A 6,000-nucleotide genomic window follows, 5' to 3' on the forward strand; every position below is an offset into this window, starting at 1 on the left:
TGTCTTTCTAGTTCCATGGACCTTATCCGTATATCAGTAAGCTCTGCTGCGCGGCATGTCTCCACTGCCAAGACCAGCGTCAGGTCACGTTCTCTCAGCAAACGTCTGCGGGTGCCCTCATCAGTTATGCCAAGCACTAGCTTATCTCTGATCAGTTCATCTCTTAAAGCACCATAGTCACATGTAGCTGCCTTTTCCCTTAGCCTAGTGACAAAGCTGTCAATGGACTCCCCGTCCTCCTGTTTGCAACAACCGAAAACATAACGCTCGTAGATAACGTTCTTTGCTGGCTTGAAGTAATGTTCAAGAGCATCAAGAATAGCTGTAGCGTTACCTTGCTGAGCTGCTGTTAGGTTCAGGTTGTGTTTGTATATGTGTCGGCATTCTGTTCCCATTATAGTCCTCAAAGTGGCAGCCACTACCTCATCGTCCTTTTCCTGAAGTCCCGTTGCTAGTGCATAGTCCTCCCATTCACCTCTAAACGTATCCCAGTTTGTGCTCCAGTCTCCGCTAAGCTTCATAACGGCGGGAGGGGGAATGTTCGCTGCCATGTCTAACCGGTGCTAACAACACTGAAGCTAACTAGCAACTCACTCTAGCTAAGGACAATTCCGGCGTCCGGCGAGGTTTTACTCAAATAAGCATTTTTCAGTGGGTAAACCAGAACAGGTGGCTCTAATTTGCGGAATGCATGGTTAGTTATCCGACTCTGACACCATGATTGAATGTTAAATGACGAGACAGAGGCATTGATGCGAGTAACCAGTCTTGTTCAGTATATTGCAATACATCCGGGTATTTCAAGCACACCGGTAAAAACACTGGAGTTGCAGTAATTAACATTTACCAACAGATGGCATCACTGTGCCATCTTACACCCATAACATCCGCCGGACTCAACTTCCTAGAGAAGAAGGCGCAGGGGCGGAGCTTTGGGGGGGCGCCCGAGCGCTGGGACAGCACGGCTCCTACCCCAGCCTCGGACGCGTCCACCTCCACTATGAAGGGCAAAGAGGGGTCCGGGTGCGCCAGCACCGGAGCGTCGGTGAACAAAACCTTCAGACGACTAAAGGCCCTGTCCGCCTCCGCGGACCACTGCAACCGCACCGGGCCCCCCTTCAACAGTGAGGTAATGGGAGCCGCCACCTGCCCAAAGCCCCGGATAAACCTCCGGTAGTAATTGGCAAATCCCAAAAACCGCTGCACCTCCTTCACCGTGGTGGGAGTCGGCCAATTACGCACGGCTGAGACGCGGTTACATTCCATCACTACCCCTGATGAGGAAATGTGATACCCCAAGAAAGAGACGGCTGGTTTGGAAAACTCACATTTCTCAGCCTTGACGTATAGGTCATGCTCCACCAGTCGCCCAAGCACTTTACGCACCAGAGACACATGCTCGGCGCGTGTAGCGGAGTAGACCAGAATGTCATCGATGTACACCACTACACCCTGACCGAGCAGGTCCCGGAGAATCTCGTCCACAAAGGATTGAAAGACTGCGGGAGCATTCTTTAACCCATACGGCATGACGAGGTACTCATAATGGCCAGATGTGGTACTAAATGCCATTTTCCACTCGTCTCCTCCTCGGATACGCACCAGATTATATGCGCTCCTGAGATCCAATTTCGTGAAGAAGCGCGCCCCGTGAAATGACTCCATCGCCGAGGCGATGAGAGGTAGTGGGTAACTGAAACCCACTGTGATGGCATTTAGACCTCTATAGTCAATGCACGGGCGCAGACCTCCCTCCTCCTTCTTCACGAAAAAGAAGCTCGAGGAGACGGGTGAGTGAGATGGCCGAATGTATCCCTGCCTCAAGGACTCAGTGACGTATGTCTCCATAGCCGCTGTTTCCTCCTGAGACAGGGGATAAACGTGACTACGAGGAAGGGCAGCGCCCACCTGGAGGTTTATCGCACAGTCTCCTCGTCGATGAGGTGGTAATTGGGTCGCCTTCGTTTTACTGAAGGCGATAGCCAAATCGGCATACTCTGAGGGAATGTGCACGGTGGAGACTTGGTCTGGACTCTCCACCGTAGTCGCACCGATGGAAACTCCTATGCACCTGCCCAAGCACTCATTTGACCACCCCTTAAGAGCCCTCTGTCCCCACGAAATCTTAGGGTTGTGAGTGGCTAGCCAGGGAATCCCTAGAACCACTGGAAATGCTGGGGAATCGATGAGGAAAAGACTAATCTGCTCCTCATGACCCCCCCGCATTACCATAACCAGAGGCACAGTGACCTCCCCTGACCAGCCCTGACCCTAGTGGTCGACTGTCTAGGGCGTGCACGGGGAAGGGTTGGTCCAACTGGACCAGGGGAATCCCCTAACTTAGCCGCGACCCCACGCTCCATAAAACTCCCTGCTGCGCCTGAATCGACTAGCGCCTTAAACCGGGAGTGAGGGGAGAAACCAGGAAAGGACACTGACACATACATGTGACGGACAGGGGGGTCTGGGTGAGGCTGGTGCTGACTCACCTGAGGTGTCAAAGGAGCGCTCTGCCTGCCTTCTGGACTCCTAGGGGAGTCTCCCCAGCACCGGTCCACAGTGTGCCCTCTGCGACCACATGAGGTGCAGGATCGACCTCCCCTCCAGTCTTCCTGGCTGCTGCCCCCCTATCTCCATAGGCGTGGGAGCAGGAGGGCTGGAGGGTGGAATGAGCAGGGCCCGGGTCGGACGTCCGCGGGCGGCCAGCAGATTGTCCAGTCGGATGGACAGATCCACCAGTTGGTCCAGTGTGTGGGTCGTGTCCCGACAGGCTAATTCCCGGCGGACGTCCTCCCTTAAACTACAACGGTAGTGATCTATAAGGGCCCTCTCATTCCACCCTGCTCCCGCGGCCAGGGTCCGGAACTCGAGAGCGAAATCCTGCGCGCTCCTCGTCTCCTGCCTCAGGTGAAACAGCCGCTCACCCGCCGCTCTCCCCTCCGGGGGATGATCGAATACTGCCCGAAAGCGGCGGGTGAACTCTGGGTAGTTGTCCCTGGCTGAGTCCGGACTGTCCCACATGGCGTTTGCCCATTCCAGGGCCTTACCCGTGAGGCAGGAGACGAGGACACTGACGCTCTCCTCCCCCGAGGGAGAGGGACGAACGGTCGCCAGGTATAACTCCAACTGGAGTAAGAAGCCCTTACACCCAGCGGCCGTTCCATCGTACTCCCTGGGGGGAGCGAGTTTCACCCCACTGGTACTGGGTGCTGTGGGTGCTGGTGGGGGCGCAGGCTGTTGGCCTGCCGCGTTCAGGGGGCTGAGAGCGCGTCGGTCCCAGCTCTCCAGGCGCGCCAACACCTGATCCAGGGCGTTTCCCAGCCGGTGGAGCAGGGTGGAGTGTTGGTCTATGGTTTCCTCCATGGACATGGCTGGCGCTGAAGCTCCTGCTGACTCCATTAAGTTTGGGTACGTGATTTCTGTCACGGGCTGGCTCGAGGAACAGGAGAGGTAGAGTCAGGCGCAGGAGACAGAGAGAGTTCGTGACCACACTTCTTTATTGGAAGCACTGTACGTGGTCAACAAAGTATAGGGGCGCAGCCCTGAAAGATTCTGCGGTGGTGTACACAAATAAAATAAACCACTGGCAGAAGGAAAAACTCAGTACACGTTCTTTTCGAACACAAAAAACCCGGACAAGCAACACAATCACGTACAACCACACACATCCTACGCTAACCTAAATAACCGCCCCTTACTAATGACTAACCCAAAACAGGTGCGTGCCTACCTAGACCTAACCAAACGAAAGTGAAACAAAAAGGGATCGATGGTAGCTAGTAGGCCGGCGACGACGACCGCCGAGCTCCGCCCGGCCGAGGAGGGGCGCCACCATCCGTCACTGTCGTAACAATGACAGGCATACAGACAGAGACACAGCAATGTAGTCAGCTGATATACAGGGTTACATTGTGGGAAACGTGTCAAATTCGATTTGCTTTTCCATTACAATTTTGACTATTTAATTATGTTCCTCCATCAAGTCTCCCATCCTTTTCTCCCCACACCCTTATTTATGCCAATGAATAGAATATTGTTCATTTTTACATTTACATTTAAGTCATTTAGCAGACGCTCTTATCCAGAGCGACTTACAAATTGGTGCATTCACCTTATAATATCCAGTGGAACAACCACTTTACAATAGTGCATCTAAATCTTTTAAGGGGGGGGGGGGTTAGAAGGATTACTTTATCCTATCCTAGGTATTCCTTAAAGAGGTGGGGTTTCAGGTGTCTCCAGAAGGTGGTGATTGACTCCGCTGTCCTGGCGTCGTGAGGGAGCTTGTTCCACCATTGGGGTGCCAGAGCAGCGAACAGTTTTGACTGGGCTGAGCGGGAACTGTGCTTCCTCAGAGGTAGGGCAGAGTATAATAACAGAATGCAGATACTCACCTTTTTGAGATCTAGACACTGGCGTTTCCCAGTGGCAGTTTCTTCCTTACCAGCGTTGATAAAGTCGTTGTGCTCCTGCACATCCATTAGGAGAGAGAGAACAACTGTCAGAGAGAAAGAGAGAGAGAGGGATACAATCAGAGAGTGGTAAAGACAGGTAGCAACCTGTGACAATGACAGAGACAATTCTTTATAAAGCCAGGGGAAAGGATCATTTTCATTCATTAACTGGTCTACCCACCACGGGGCTGGTTGCAACACAGTTAGGCTTGTGCCTGGTCATTACTCTACGTCCGATTAAACATGTAATACCAACTTTTTGTTATGTGTAACTGGTGCAACCACCCCCTGTACATTAACAGTTCTGTCTCACATTATGTCCCTGTCTTGTTCCCCAGTCAGTGTACACCAATGTTTAGCGGAGAAGTGGAACGACAATAAAACTGTCACGCCAGCTCCCCCTCCCCTCCCTGGCGCTCGACGGCGCCAGGCTCCCCAGCGTTACGCACCCCTGCCACCATCATTACGCACTGCTGCATTCCCCCGTCACGCCCATCAGTAAATATTGGAATCACCTGGACTCAATCACCTGTGTCATTACCTCCCCTATATCTGTCTGTTCCCAAGCTCTGTTCCTTGCTTCAGGATTAATGTTTGTATGTCGTGTTCCTTATTAAACATTGACTCCCCGTACCTGCTTCTCTACTCCAGCGTCCGTCCTTACAGAATCCTGAAGCCATCAAACGAAGCATCGGGGAGTGCTGGCTTTCCGCTTGGTGGTGACGCCGATAGAACCAGGGATGCCTAAGCCAGCTCGTCCACCTTCCATGCCCTAGCTGCCTCGAGGGTTTTCTTGTCCCGGTTGGCTCGGCAGGCGCCCATCCCACGTCAGGCCTCAGCCGGATCGCCAGGGTTTTACGCCTCCCGGCTTGCCAGGCGTCTGCGCTTCATCAGGCTCCCATGTTCCAGCAGGATCCTCGGGGGGTAGGGGGTACTTTCACCGCTGCTCCCCCTTCCTGGCGCTCGACGGCTCCAGGCTCCCCATCATTACGCACACCTGCCACCATCATTACACCTGCCTTCCCCCCCGTCACGCACATCAGCAATTATTGGACTCACCTGGACTCAATCACCTGTGTCATTACCTCCCCTATATCTGTCTGTTCCCTGCTTCAGGATTCATGTTCATATGTGGTTGTGTTACCCGTGTGCTAACGCTGTTCCTGTCTTGTTCCTTATTAAACGTTGACTCCCCGTACCTGCTTCTCTACTCCAGCTTCGGTCCTTACAAACACACAATATCAAACTAAAGTGTGAAGGCTTATTCAACTTTTTTTTAGCATGAGTCCTTTACCACTCCTTGGTTAGCCAGCATCTGCCTCCTCAGGTGATGCTGTAGATGAATCAGTTCCCTCTTTATGCTGCATCTTATTGATGAAACGTTATTCATGGAAAAAGGTCAGCTTCACAGTCAAGTTCCAGCCAAAGCCTATACAACCCTCATTCTAGGCTTGTGCAATTATAGATCTATTATACCCAGCCACCAAGCAGATTGTGTACAGTAAAGGGAGGGAATTGTCATTTGGAATGTGACCCACCAAGCTAG

Source organism: Salmo salar, chromosome ssa17, assembly GCF_905237065.1.
Source record: "Salmo salar chromosome ssa17, Ssal_v3.1, whole genome shotgun sequence".
NCBI classification, from domain to species: domain Eukaryota; kingdom Metazoa; phylum Chordata; class Actinopteri; order Salmoniformes; family Salmonidae; genus Salmo; species Salmo salar.